This window comes from Channa argus, chromosome 17 (assembly GCF_033026475.1).
Source record: "Channa argus isolate prfri chromosome 17, Channa argus male v1.0, whole genome shotgun sequence".
Lineage (NCBI taxonomy): Eukaryota > Metazoa > Chordata > Actinopteri > Anabantiformes > Channidae > Channa > Channa argus.
In genome coordinates this window covers 22,482,685-22,498,678 of record NC_090213.1, presented here as the reverse complement: position 1 = coordinate 22,498,678, position 15,994 = coordinate 22,482,685, and the positions used below count along the sequence as shown (strand labels likewise).

Here is a 15,994-nt window from a genome sequence, read left to right as displayed (position 1 = left end):
CAGTGTTCCAATGGTGGAACGCCAGCAACTAAAAAGATATCTATATCTATCTATAAGAAAAGTCATAGAGCTGATATTATTATCAAATTTTTGTGCTTGAAAATTAAAAACACTGCTGCTGCTGCTGCTGCTACTACATCTGATGTGGATGAATAAGACACATCTGCCAGCTTGACCCTAATGGAGCTCACGATCACTTTAAATAACAATTGTAAGTAATATACTAACTAGAGGAGTGGATCTTTGGCAAACAAACAATTCTATTTTACTAAATTTCTAATCAATCCATAGTAAAAATTATGATTAATAAATTAGGAATTAAATCTTATTCTTCTTCACCATTACATGCATCTCAGTAATACAATAGCATCTTCTTAACTTGAAGCTTTTTGTAAAACTGAATAAAATCTCTTGGTTCTTAAACTGGGTTTTCATGGGAAACTAAATCACACTGAAAACACGCTGACATCAGGAAGTAAACAAGTTTTCTGTGGGCTTGACTAAATGCGTGTTAATATATTGCTGTTGTAACAGCAGTTTCTTGTCTTGCAGAATAAAGAGCAACCTAATCCTAGTGGCCTGCTGCATTTATTGACCAATAAATCATAAAAAGGAACAAGCGTGGAAATTATCACTGGTTCCAGAGTCAATGTAGGACCTCCACTACATTCCTCTAATTGATGTTTGCACGACTATTCTATTTCATAGCAGATTTACTGCAAAATGAAACTTAAAAAACAATTTAGCACAAAAAGATCCTCTTTAATTACTCCACCAGATTGGAGTCCTATTTATTTCCATTATCGGGAACGATCATTTTGAGCTGAACAATTCATTTTACTGTAACCTCTGCTAATATTGGGATTAATGTACTCCTGTCTCCACTTTAACTAATTAGCAATAGCAATTTTAGTATGTACTTCTTCACACCACTGACATGGGAACATTTTCTACATCTCTCTCCATTGGCTTCCCATTAAATCTAGAATAGAATTTAAAACCCTGCTTCTTACATTTAAAGCTCTGAATGGTCAGGCTGCATCATATAAAGAAGTCCTCAAAGCACCATATCATCCCAGTAGACCACTTTGATCTCAGAATGCAGGCCTACTTGTGGTTCCCAGAATTTCCAAAGGTAGAATGGGAGGTAGAGCCTTTAGCTATCAAGCTCCTCTCCTGTGGAACCAGCTCCCAGTTCAGATTCGGGAAGCAGACACCCTCTCGACTTTTAAGTCTAGGCTTAAAACCTTCCTCTTTAATAAAGCATACAGTTAGTTATAGTTACGCTGCTATAGGCTTAGACTGCTAGGGAACCCACCCCCCGATGCACTGAGCTCCTTTCCTCCTCTTGACCCTCTCTCCTCTCCTCTCACCCCACAATTGTCACCACTGTATGACATTAACTCTGTGAGTTTTCTTCCGTAGTTGTCTAAGGCAGATGGCCGCCCACCCTGAGCCTGGTTCTGCTGGAGGTTTCTTCCGTTAAAGGGAGTTTTTCCTCTTCACCGTTCCAATGCCTATGGCTTGCTCCAGGGGGAATTGTTGGGTTCTCTCTATACATCTTTATAATCTTGACTTTATTCTTTAAAGTGCCCTGAGAGGACTTTGTTGTGAGTTGATGCTATATAAATAAAGTTGAATTGAATTGAATCTGGTTCCTTTTGTTTTTTTATGAGTAATTTAATGGAAATGTTTTTTAAATTTTTTTTTAAAACAATAATAATTTTGTCATTTTCTGTCAGACATTAAAAATAGACGTTACAAGACTTTGTATCACATATGCATTGCCATTTAATGTGTTGGTAGTGGATAAATGAATACAGCAAACAAAAGTTTTTTGCACAAGGTTATCACTAGATACCATTGGGGTGACTGTGGCACAGGAAGGTAGAGCAGTCGCAGTTGGCTCCTCCGGTCACATGTTGAAGTCTCCTTGAGCAAGACACTGAACCCAAACCTGGTTGCTCCTGGTGACCGTGGCCAGCTGCATAGCAGCTCCCCCGTCAGTTTGTCAGTTTGTGTGCGATTGCGAATTGGTGAATAAGAAGCAGTGTAAAGCGATTTGAGTGCCATTCACTTCTCTCTATTGCATTGTTTGATAGCCAATCTTTTAAATAAATACAGTACAGAAGGTTAATATAGGAGTATCAACCTTCATGCTGCTTCCTGTAAAGGTTGTGATTTTACAGGGCCACTCCCAAGTCTACATGTGTGTACCTGTGCAAATAGGAGCCAAGCTAATACTGAACTTGCAAAGCTGGTTTTGTCTTCATAAGTGTACTAAAATAAAGCTTTAATAACACCTTTGAAGAAATTCGTGGTTAGTATCAAATTAAGGCTGCATATTATAATGTTTGAGCAACATCACTGTGCACATACGAAATAGTTTTTTATCCTCTCAATAGAATTCATGATTTGGCCTGTAGGGCTGATATATTGTTTCAGCATCATCTTCCTGATATGCACACACTGTCAGACTACAGGAGTTGCGAGCTCTCACTTTCCATGACTAGTCTGCCTGCATTTTTACTCTCTCCTGCATCTTCTTTAACACAGAGCAACTATATATTCACAAACCACTCATGCTAGGCTGGAATTAAAATTACGCACACACAATTACTGACTGCTAATACTAGCAGCTAACATTAGCAGCCTGCAAACACAACCAATATGATGAACCAAATGGTAAATGGAGGGGACACATAAGTTGTAATCATGAGACTTACACTGGACTCAAAAATTACACTTGCCCACTATCTGGAAAAGGAAACTATGTTTGGGCAAGTGAAATGCATAATACAGCTGCCCAATAAGGGGAGAGAAAATTAATTGTAAGGTTCAGCATGGTTCCATTGTATAACCACGGGTTTGCTATTAAAGTGTAAACAATTTCTCATTCTGTCATATTCCTCCTTTTACTTTTCTGAAGCCTTTTACCATGCAAAGTTCTCAATGTATAACCACAGACGTCATTCAAACATAACTGTGGAATAGAAGAAACTGTAAATAAATTTTTTGTTGCAAATATGTATCACCTACAAATGTATCACCTACAACCCATCCGCCAAACGAACAAAAGCCCTACTGAAATCGATCAAAGTTAAAAAAAATATATATATATATAAAAAAAAGACTTTATACAGCAGCAAACCTATGACAACAAAGTAGTGATCTAGCCTAATGCTTGCTAACACTTATATTAACATAACTAAAATCATGTCACCTTGACCTAGGTTTGTAGACTTTTTAAGACCTAAAAGGAATTCTTCCTAAAAGGTCTTTTTTAAGACCCGACAAAAATGCAGTTAATGCAAGAAAAAATTGCCATGGTCAAAAACCAGTTTTTCCAAAGATAGGCAGCAAAAATGATGACCATAATGTTAACAAAAAGCCAGAACCATTTATTCTTGAACTGATGGCTAACTTGACTCACTGCAGGCTTCTCCTTTATTCTCTTAATATTAAAAGTAATATACAGGTGGTGCATTCTGTAGATATGTTTAAGAAGGTGCTGTAAATTATTTGCTGTGTCTGCAATTACATAAATGTTGCCTGCATTATCACCAAGACACAGAGCACTGTATTTGCACATTAGCAGGTAGTCATACATAGAGGTTTATAGTCTCACACACAGACACACACACAAAATTAGCTACAAATTTAAAAAATGGGGGAAACAAAAGGCTGGAAAAGTAACTGCTGCAAATCAAAAACAAATGGAGGATCATTTGACAACTTATTAGGTTAATTGGCAACAGGTCAGTATATGCCTGGGTACAAAAGGAGCATTTCAGAGATTCAGAGCCTTTCAAATGTAAAAATGGGAAAAGGTTCACCAATCTGCACGAAACTGCATCTAAATATTGTGGAACAATTTCAGAAAAATGTTCTTGAAGGTAAAATTGCAAAGACTTTGAAGATCCTACCATGTATAGTATATAATGTCATCAAAGAGAAATCTGTGTGCAAAAGACAAGGCAGAAGGTCAAAACTGGATGTGTGTTATCTTCATGCCCTCAGGTGGCACTGCATTAGAAACAGATATGATACTCTTACTTGACATCACTGCATGGGCTCAGGAAGACTTCCAGAAATCACTGTCTGTGAACACGTGCACGTTCTCCGTGCATCTCTGATGGTTTGGGGGTGCATTTGTACCTATGGTGTGGGCAGCTTACACATCTGGAAAGGTACCATCAATGCTGAAGTACAGAGGTTTTAGAGCAACATATGCTCCCATCCATACATCTCTTGCAGGGAAGGCTTTGCATATTTCATGCAAGACAATGCTAAACCGCACACTACATCCATCACAACAGCATGGCTTTGCAGGAGAAGTCAGGGTGCTTAACTGGCCTGCCTGCGATCCAGACCTTTCACCAACAGAAAACATTTGGCGCAACATAAAACGAAAAATCGAGCAACAAAGGCCCAGGACTGTTGAGCAGCTAGAATCCTGCATCAGACAAGAATGGGATAATATACCTCTCCTAAACTCGAGCAGCTGGTCTCCTCACTTCCCAAACATTTACAGACAGTTGTTAAAAGAAGAGGGGATGCAACACAATGGTGAATACCCTTACAAAATAAACAACTTAATAATGAATGGATTTGAAAATATGTTTATAATAAATTATAAAAAAATTATAATAAATAGTTGTATAAAATACAAAAACTCGCAGACATTGGACATTCGCCACTCTGAACAAGCTGTGCTACAATAAACATGAAATATTTATTTCGTCTTTTACATGAAATGGGAAATAATAATATTTTTCTCATTTTAGGTAGCTCTCCTATTGTTGGTGCAGTAACTTACATAGCTCATTTACAACTTGGCCTAAGGTTCTACAGTTTTCCCATCTACCAATGAAATCCAAAGTATTTCCAAACATGGCTTTTTAGCTTGCTCAGAGTTAAAAATCACTGGTTTGGAAATCAACCATGGTTGTTGTTGAATTATGCACACAACAATTTGTGCCACTCAAACAATTTCTAACACTTATTTAGAAGTTACACAATCATACCGGCCAATGGCATGGTGGGTAGCTGCTAGTAAATTAGCTGGGTAGCAAAAAAGGTCTTAACTGCTGGGAGAGGCTCCTTTGCTACATACAGTAAATAAAAAAACAGAAAACAGTTAGACACTGAAGAAGTGAACCAGAAATGCACCAGAAGAACTTGTGCCCAATAGAGAGGACCTGTGTGTGGATTTTGGATGTTTTTACTTTACTCAAAATCCAAAGCTGATCAAAAGACCTCACTTAGCTGCTACTAACACTAGCAACAAGGTAAGGTGTTTAGATTGATTTTCTCGAGTCAATGACTGTACATGGCAAGGAAAAAGAGTGATAAACAACATAACAAACAGAGTATTGTTACAATTCATCTATTTGCACGGCCACAGACACACACACACACTATATTGCCAAAAGTATTCGCTCACCCATCCAAATAAATGAATTCAGGTTTACAAGGTCCATAAAGACATGGATGAGTGAGTTTGATGTGGAAGAACTTCACTGGCCTGCACAGAGTCCTGACCTCAACCCGATAGAACACCTTTGGGATTAATTAGAGCAAAGACTGCGAGCACTGTATATTATGTATTTCATAAACACACTCCTAAACCTCGTGGAAAGCCTTCCCAGAAGAGTTGAAGCTGTTATAGCTGCAAAGGGTGGGCCAATGTCATATTAAACCCTATGGATTAAGAATGGGATGTCACTAAAGTTCATATGGGTCTAAAGGCAGGTGAGCAAATACTTTTGCCAATATAGTGTGTGTGTGTGTTTATTTATTTATTTTTTCCAATTTCTACCAGGGTTGGACTGGCACTGCACAGCTGGGGATGGGAAAGGGTTGTTAGGGGTTCAGTGTCTTGCCCAGAGACACTTCGATATAAAGCCGGGACTGGGGATCGAAGCACTGGAATTTGGAATTTGATCAGCTTTGGACCCTGTGGTCCATGGACGACTGCCTTACCAACTGAGCTACAGCTGCCCCGAACTGTAAGTATATCTTAATGGTAAGAAAATATTTCAGACAAATTAATCTCTACCCAACGTTAAGATAAACAAGATAAACAATGATCGTGCAAGTGAATCTTTTATTAAAAGTTTATCTTTCATTGTAGAGCTGCACACAGCAGGTTCAATCATGAGTGTTTGGAGTCTCTGATTTTATTCTGCTCATTAACTCAATCATTCTATTTTTTATTTGATGCTGTTCTTCCAATTTTAACAAACTTCATCATAAATTCATAATGCAATAATAATGTTGATCTGTGTCACAAATAAATCGTTCCCCCATTTTGTCATATTACTTACTCAACTTTCTGAACAATTATGTCTTTCAAAAACTTTTACAAACTTTCAAAACGAGGTGCAGCCTGCCTGTTAAATTTCTACTGTGTGGATGTGTTGTTAAAGTGGAGTAGATTTACACATGGCTGTTCATTAAGTGGTCATTGATGCCTTTTTTTTAAAAACAGAATTGAAAGGTGAGTCGACAAACATCTTTAAACTTCTTCCTCTGAACGACCAAACTGTATTGCAATTGAATAAAGCAGCCCACTCATTTTCCTTTAGTAGCCTTTAGCAGCAGTACAGCAGTGCTGTTTTCTTGCCATCAGAAAAAACACAATACTACAATGGAATAATACCATTTTGACTTGATGGCTAAAAATCAAGTATTTACGTAGTACATTTTATAATTTGTCTGGCTATTGGGCAAGTGAAACAACTTGGCTACTTGCTTAAAGAGCAAGTGGCCTAAAAAGCTTAATGTCAAGCCCAAAGTAGTTCTGCTTAATTATGGCAAAAATCATAACTATGATTATTTTCTTTAATACTGATATCTGGATAATTACTTCACGACTTCAGACACATGCACTGATTGAACAGGTATTGTATTGTATTAATAGGTGGATTGTCTTAAGCTTTAAATTAATATAATTAAACAAAAAAATGTAATTAACTATTATCTACAGCATAAGTAAGACTGTGCACATGTTACTGCAGTTCATGTTTGTTATAAGGCGAGTAAAGGCATATTTGTGTGTCCACTCTTATTTGATCGCTTTGGGTTAATTTTCCATAAGCGCCAGTTTCTGTAACTTGTTGTGCTACAACTTATAATTAGCATTGCTCCAAGGATACTCCAGTACATTTTGGGGGTGCCTCTTAAACAATCTTGTCAAAATAAGGCATAACATGAAACACTTTGGGATCTGAAAACAAGCCCCTCTGGGTCCAAACCCACACTGCAATCCACTAGTGATCACTGACCATCAACAAAAAACAAACCAATCAATTAATTAATAATTAATTAATTAAATTTTTTAAATCACCAGTGTAATTCTTGTCAGTTTTGTCACTTTTTTGGCTCTACTACTGTGGTAATAATTGCCATCTTGTTCTGTAGTGTCTTTGGCTGAATTAATCATGTCACAGCCTGCCTGAAAGAGCTTTTGGTGAGGGGCAAAAGTGCACTGCTCTAAAAAACAGTATTGTACTGGATTTATAATGCATGACAAAACGATAGTATCATCTCGAACGTGGCCCAATAATTATTTTTCTATATATTTATGTTTTTAAAATAATTAAATGACAGAATCATAATTGAAATCAAACTGAATAATTGCACAGCCCTACCCAAGAATAATTAGCTGGAGAAGGTACATTTTTTAAATATGCTTTTAGCAAATAAATGATCAGTGACTTATGTGGAGAGGTGCTATCAAAGCCTCCCATGACGAATTCTCACTGAATAACTCTGGCAGCAGTGCAGATATTCACTTAAAGGGTTTTTAGCCAGGCTCATCCTTCAAAACATTACGTGACGAAACATGTGCATTACATGCTGATGTTAAAAGGGTATCTATGAGACACCATAAGCTTTGACGCAGTGTACATTTGTGACACCCTGGGTGGATTGATTTCAGGTCTTGATTTGCATGGGCAGCATATTGTATCTTTATTATTCAATTTGCATATACTAGGTGGCCAATAACACCACTGTGAATAAATGCTTGTGCAGAATCTAATGGATGTGTAAAAAGGCAAAGGTAAAGTCAACCACTGCAGAAACGCAGAGCTTGATATTAGTGCACATATTTATATATAAAAAGTAACACTAAAGGTGGAAACCCCTACAAAATTTAGCAAGCAAAATGACTGCAATAACAATAAGCAAGTGACAGCTAGAAGTGTAGTGGACTATGCAGTGTCAACCCTTGAACTGGGGAGGACGACAAATCCCGTATGTAATGAAGGACTGCATTTAAAACGGAGACGTCAAAAGAGTGACAAGGGGAGGGGGCTCCAAAAAGAGCCTCGCTTTCTGACAGGCTCATACTTGAGTGGGGGAGAGTTTAAAAAACCAAGCCATCTTTCTAAATATGCAGCAATGGCATAATCTGATTGATCTTTCATGTCCACCTACTTGATTCCCTTTTGGAATTCTGGGTCTAAATGTGACACTTGAATGTTGACAGGTCAATAAGCAGAGGGCTTCATGAAGAAACATATATTAAGTTACATCTATACAAGCTCAAAGTTTGTGGCCTGTTAAAGCCAATCTGTTATGACACACCAAAGAGGAGAAAGGTATGCCAGGGTTAAACTCACTCTGTACAGTTGATCCAAATAACAAGCATTTGAACACCATCCAAACCAGTCATATTTAGCAATTGTCTTTCCCCTTGAGAAAAGGAAAAGAGCTACATACCCCCCCCCCTCTACACTATGTTGTGATAAGTTGTTGTGCAAACTGCAAATGATAAATCAGGAAACAGGTTTTTCAGGAAAGAAATTTAAGCACTGGCACAGATCTCGCAACAACATGCCACAAACTCAGCTTTTTCTAAAAGTTCTCTAACAGGGGTGTTGGTCCTGCTTGTTCATTGTAAGAAAACAAACAACAAGTGAGCCTGATTCCTTAACTCTGTCAACCAGCATTAAGGCAACGTAGGTAACACATCAAGTTTAAGATGTCTGTGTTCACTTAGTCCTGCTGATTTAGCCTGTAAAAATGTGCCTAGTAACATCCAAACAAAGAAATTAGCAGACTGCAATTCTGTATGATCGCGTAATTCTCACCAATGTCGTGACTTTGCACTTATCATACAGGCTCTAAGCATTTGTTGTCAAGTATCCTAAGAGTGACAAATCAGCAAGGCCTCCTAGCAACATATTTGCCCAGCTACAGGCACACATGGTTTCAGTTAGGGGTCTGCACCTATAAACAGTTGGCCATGGCAGCTTATTGGTCAGGAAGTGAAATGCTGACTGCAAGTCAAGACAGGCACAAGCTGCTAATGAATGATATACACTCTTACAGTCTAACTATGACAATACAGTTTAGATTGGAGGTGTTTAGAGGCCGATGGAAAAGTGATTCTGTGCTCCAAGTATTCAAATCAGCCAGGTGGAGAAACCAGTTACTGTCTGCTGAGAGCAGACTGTTAAATAAGTATCTTGGATTATGAAAAACACAGGGAGGTTGTCTTTTGAATGCGTGAACTACACCAGTGAACATTCCATTTCTTAGCTACCACTGTTGTAATAATAGTAGTAGTAAGAAAAAGAAGAAGAAACTGCATAATTACCTGCCCAAATATCTAGTAAAGCAAACAGACTTTCCAGCCACAACAAACATTTTGCATCATTTGACTAGTGTCTGGTGGTAAGCTATTTAGAGCAACCTAAATACAACATGGAGGAACATATCCTACATACACCCAGAAAGCGTTTTCACTGGCCAAATAGACCACCACCAACAGCCAGATTTTATCATGAATTGAGAGACCTTCTGACCATACACTGCATTTAAAAACAACTGTCATGTCAAATCATAATATCATAGTTAGATGCATTCATCTTCATTAAATACAATATTAATTTCATAAACATGACCAATGTGCAAAGAAAAGGAAAACATCTCCATTTTTTTGGTGAAAGTAATAACAGAATTATAGAAGATTAATCTAAAATTCTCAAAATAGGTGGAGTCTTGCAACCTGTACTACCCCCCCCACCCTTACCCATTCACAATAATAAAAACAGCAGGAGAGAACGGCAGCATCATGATAGGTTGGTATAAACATTTATCGTCTTAACTAACCAAAAATGCAAACAAAATATTCGTCTCCTATCAGTTTTAATCATAACTGACACGAATCAGGAACATCGTATGCATTGGGAACACTATCAAAATCATGGTTAAGTGACTCCCCTATCACCTCAGTTAATTAACAACCAAACACAGTTTTTAAAGTTGTGTGTCTCTTGTAGTTTTACCTGGCTGCAGCAGTGTAGCATAAAATCGTTTAAAATTCAGAAGCTCAAGATGCCTTATCTTTCTAAGAAAAAGGCAGGATATAATGTAGTAACAGCTTAGCGCATGGCAAGATATTAACATGTATATATGGGGGGGGGGTCACAGATATGGACACATAACTGCATCACACTGGCTAGCTACAAACCTTTTTAGAAAGGGTCCATGTTAACGTTAAACGTATTTCACTCTGTTATTAATTGGATAAAGAATGAATTGAGCTTGAAGTTAACAGCTTCATTCTAAGGCATGTTAGCTCCGAGCGTGAGGTTAAGCGAAGCTACAACTTTATGATTTAACGTTTCCATCCAGGACTTTGTCTTGCGACGTTTCACGGAGAGCTCAATGGAAAAAGCAGCCTAATATGGGCTAGAAACATGTAACCTTAGCGTCAGCCACTGTTAAGCTAAAGTAAGGAGACCCATATTATCTTTTTACACATATTGGCTAATATCAACGGGACTTTGGGGAGAGATTTTCGCATCTTTTAAACACTTCACACAGTGATTTGCTAACTAGACCAATTGGAGAACATCATCCAAACCCTTCAACTTAGCCAACTTAGCTAGCTGCTTGCTTTAACGTTAACCTAGACAAAAAAAACTTTTTCCACATCTGAATTTTTTTTTCTCCATTTTCTTTCATACAGGCTAGTCGTGCCTAAAACGCGTATCGCGCAAAACGCTTAAACGCTTATTCATTTCACAGTAACGCTATTAAAACTTCCGACCATTGCTAACTGGCCAAACTCTAACTTTTTGTAGCGAACTTACCTTCCAGTCTCCGCTGCCGCCGCCGCTCCCTGGGCCGCCTTTAACACCCTAGACCGCCGCCAGACCTCCAGAGGGCCGCGGAGCTGGGAGAGGATATGCCGAGAGGGGACCAGCTAGTACCAGGGAGACGAAGACCCAGCTGCACCGAGGCCCCGGGCCTTGTGTGTACTCGAAATACCGTTAGGGGAGGGACACCGGGCCTCACTCCTCCGCAGTTTGACAGAGACTCGGGTAAACTTTTTTGACAGCTCTGCTTCTTCAGCCCCCCCTCCCCTCGACAGCCCTTCACTTTTCTCTTGTTCCTCACTTCTAGCAGATACGAATCAAAATACTGTCACAGAATATGGCGGCTGCCTAAGCAAGCTACTATCGCGAGAAGCAACAGTTGTTTTTCTTTTTTTTCAGTTTCCCAAGATTGTCTGTTGACGAAGGGAGGGAGGGAGTGGGGCAGGGGAAGAAAGTTGTGATTGCAAAATGTGCCTTGCACCCTGCTGCTGCTGCAAACGATGCAAGCTAAACGGGGAAAAACCAGACTTGGTTAATTTCTACGGCTGCTGTAAAGAAAACGATGTATCGAAAGTAAGGTAGTTAAAGAATAGTGAGTGGAAGGATGTTTCTTTTGTTCCGAGTAGTATGCAACAGTGGTAAATTCTTGGTAAGAATTAGTATTGGACTGTCTATTAGCTGAAGTAAAATGCAAGCTTTTTCCACATTTACTGACAATCCCGTGAATTCAAACGAGGTTCTGGTGCTTGTCAGTTCTTTCTAAATAGGAATGTAGCGGAAATGCGGTGCCCTGTGAATTCAGTAGAGCACTTTAGACCATGTGCCGTTGTTGTCCATTCAATCTTTAAACCTCAGTCTGTTGTTGTTTTGTGACACAGAATCTTCCTCACCACAATTTCTCAGCAAACAAACTTCCACAAACTTCAACTTCCCATCCAAAGAGGATACAGTTAAATGAGCTCCTACATAAGCCTGCAAACAAGCATGGACAAAGATGATTATGGGACTAAGATTAACACCGTGTGTATCAATTCATGCCATCATCTGAATTTAACCTTTTAAAGGAATTTCAATAAAGCTGCTAATCTATCCTAACTTGTTTTTGTCTAATCCAAGATTGTAAATACTCAACCAGATTAGAGTTTGACATGCATAAGTGTATAAGGCCTGTAGGCTAAGTGCAGGAAGGCAAGCCTAAAAACCTGAGTGGTAAAAACTGGCAAGGAAAGGCCAAACACTATGTGTTCCCTCACTGGACGATTGTAAACACACTTTGCTTGACCACTTAGGCAGAGGAAGGGCTGCCAGGTAGTTTGGAAGTGCACCAGTATGGTTTTTTTTTTCAACCATATAATTTTTTTCCAGTTGGATTCACTAATGGTGCTTCAAGGTTTGTGATACTTTTAAAATCTAACCTATTACTGCATAAATATGACCTAAAATATGATGCAAGTTGCTGAAATAGATAAATGGAACCAAATCCAACCAATAAGACAAACATGATATTTGTTCAGCCATTTTCTATAAAAAAATACCTTAAATATTTGTGTGTGGGGAAAAAATATGTGAACCTCTAAAATGATCAACAACTTAAGGGGAAATGGGATCAAAATCAGGGTGTCTGCCATATTTGCAGAAGACAAATCTGTGTCTTACTTTGCTGTTACCATCATGAAATATATCACCAACAATGATCAGTGAGCCTTTTCCAGAAGCAGCCATGCATCTTAAGCTGTGCACCTCATCATCGTTGTTTTGCTTGACCAAACCTTTCTGTGCAGATTGTTCAGTACACCAGTAGTTTCTTTTACTTTTTGAGGACATACCAAATTGTTACAATGGCTATGAGCAATGCTTGTACAGTACCTTTTAATAATTTTCCATCTTCTGTCAGATCAAAATTGGTTTGCTTTTCTCCCATAACCAGCTAGCTGGTCTTCAAATTGGATAATCCTTTTACAAAAATAAAGTCTCCACAGGTAAAAGCCAAGATTAAAGCCAGACGTAGTCACTTAGAACTATGTACTCAGGATGGCCTTGGCTCACAAGAAAATCTTGTCAGTTACATGATCCAACACTTTTCCTTACTTAAAATTTGGTCATCTGTTGCTATCAGATGTGCATAAGTAGCTGCTATCTACTATTGTCATGTTTCTTTTTGTAAATGCCATCAAATTCAGCCTGAAATTCTAAAAGGCTGTCTCATCTATCTTTTCATGTTGTTCAGTGTACACAAAAACATCAGATGAAAGCGTGTGCAAGCATGTTGAGCTAACAGTTTTGTTGTTGTAATATTTTTAAAGGTTTCCACAGCTAGAATAAATATTCATGTTCAATTTATTACTTTTATGCTTTAATTTGGTGTTTGAAACACATTTTTACCAGCTTTATTACGAATTTATAATAGAAGTTTTAAGTAAAGCAGGAGATTATTATACCACAAAAAAAATTGTTATGATGATAAATTCCTGTGCTGTGGGATGGTTGTTAAAGACAAACAATGCAAGACCTCAGCGCGTTATGGTATTTCACTGGTATTGGTTCCAAGTGAGAGTTTTTGATGTCATAGAGTCAAAATGCTGCTTCAAAGGGCTTTTCTGCCCACCAAGAAACCATCATGTCCTCCAGTATGAACCCTCCGGTTTCCACTTGCAGTGTTGCACCCACTTTTTAAATTAGACACTTTTTTTCCGTTCGGCATGGACATCATAAACAGGTTTCCTATTTCATATTTCTTTAACAAAATCATTGATGTGGACCACTTCTTCAGATTGCTGCTACTTGCTGCGTGAACCCAAACACAGGGTGAGTGACAAAACAGACGCTTGTGGGAACTCTCATGAAAAAGGACTTTTGCATTTGTTCTTCACAAAATGCCATATGGGTGGAAACATATGGCATCTCGTGTGTCAGCACAGTGAAGTGAGTCACACAGCCACGCACACACTCATACTAGTTGTGGCCCCTGCTATCTCACACAGACTGTGACCCCTTGACTCTGGGTTTGAAGCCTGGGGAGCTGAAATCCCCCTCAGTGTGAGCCACATACTGACAGCACAGTGCAGTCTCTTATCTACTCTGACCAGTCTTCTCATAGAGTATTTATTGCTTCACACTCGCTGATGTGCTGGAGGCATGGAGGAAAAGGTGGGGCAGGGGTTTACATGTCAAGCCAGTGATCAGTGCAAGAAAGAATACAGAGAATCGAGAAGGCCTTGACCTCATGAATGGGCTACATTTGAGTTTTTTTATTTCATAAGTTGTCCAACAAGTGGAAGTGTGCCCCTGCCTTCCACAACGCAGACCACATACACGCACACACACCAGTTACATTTCCCTGTGTACATGCTATATTTTGATGCAGATTAAAATAATTACTATGCTCCATCTGAAGAAACATCAGCAGCGTGAAAGAAAATCCCTCTGCTGCAACTGGCCACACTGCTCAGATCGTCTTTTTGGAGCAGGAAGACAGGCCACCCACATTCTTGGCATTGAACAAGGCCTGTTTCTCACGGTCTGAGGACATCTTGTCACGGGTCAGCAGTTCAGATTTAGCTCTGCAGTGGGTCTCCGGTCGTTATTCTCCTCTTAAGCAAACTTCTGGCCATGGGGACCACCGCTCCAGTGGTAACAAACTTGACACAGTGGACAGGGGCAACAGAAAGGACAGGAAGTTGTTCTATTCTTAAACTTCAAAGAGTGTCATTGATATAAAATGGGTGGAGAAATATAAAAAAACACTTGTCAGTATAACACAAGGAAGTTCAACAGTAGCTTAGAATGAAAATCTTTATACTGCTGAACAATAAAGTAGTTTGAAAAAAAATATCACATTCAAGTAGGATTTGTTGCAGCAAGACTCACATGAACATGGACTCACATGAACTGCCAGCTGAGTGTATGAAAATGCAAGTATGCAAAACGTACTGTATTCATGAGGAGTACACTATTATTCATGGAAAGACATGCACAGTACATCCAGAAAGTTTCCACATTGTATTATGCCCTACAGTAAAGCATGGTGGTAGCAGCATCATGTTGTGGGGATGTTTTTCAGTGGCAGGAACTGGGAAACTAGTCAGGATCGAGTCCTTGATTGGTTCAGCCAGAGCCCAGACCTGAACCTGATTAAACAGCTGTGGATAGATCTGAAAATCCAACCTGCTGGAGCTTGAGAGGAACTGCAAAGTAGAATGGGAGAAACTGTACAAAAAAAGGTGTTGTCAAGCTCATAGCATCATACTCAAAAAGACTTGAGGATATAACTGGTGCTAAAGGTGGTTCAACAAAGTATAAAGCAAAGGCAGTGAATACTTATGTACATGAGATATTTTGTTTTGTTGTTGTTTTTTTATTTTTAATGCATTTGCAAAGATTTCAAACAAACTTTTTTCACATTGTCATTAAAGGGTATTGTTTGTTAAACCTTGAGGAAAATAATGAATTTAATCAATTTTGGAATAAGGCTGTAAAATAACAAAATCTGATAAAAGTTAAGCCCTGGGAATACTTTCTGGATGTACATGGATGTATTTTTATATATGTAAAACAAAAACACTTTAACAAAATTAATGATATCCACAGAAGAAAGGGATGCTTTCTAACTGCTTTTGGAGCATATTGATGTTGCAGCACCTCAAGTGCAACCTGAAAATGGATTTCAACAACTAAGGGGTGATGTTAAAGGATAGGTTTGCAGAATTTTCAAGTTGGTCAAAATGTCACATGGTCACATGTTCATATCAATATGTTTGAATAAGGTTTGTCATTTAAGCTATGAGATTTGCGAAGTTGATAACATGTTCATATCAATATGTTTGAATAAGGTTTGGCCATTTAAGCTATGAGATTTGCAAAGTTTATAACGTGGAAGA

At 38.6% G+C, this 15,994-nt stretch overlaps 1 protein-coding gene across 6 annotated transcripts in view; it reads right to left on the bottom strand.

The window, feature by feature from the left end:
- tab2 (TGF-beta activated kinase 1 (MAP3K7) binding protein 2) overlaps positions 1-11,490 on the bottom strand; it is a 36,520-nt gene extending 25,030 nt beyond the window's left edge. For 4 of the 6 annotated variants that reach the window (XM_067481915.1, XM_067481917.1, XM_067481916.1 and 1 more), the window contains exon 1: positions 11,112-11,490. The gene's annotated coding sequence lies outside the window, so the exon portion shown is untranslated. The remainder of the gene's footprint in view (positions 1-11,111) is intronic. The other 2 variants (XM_067481920.1, XM_067481918.1) reach the window with 2 other exon arrangements.
- Between the last annotated feature and the right edge of the window lie 4,504 nt (positions 11,491-15,994).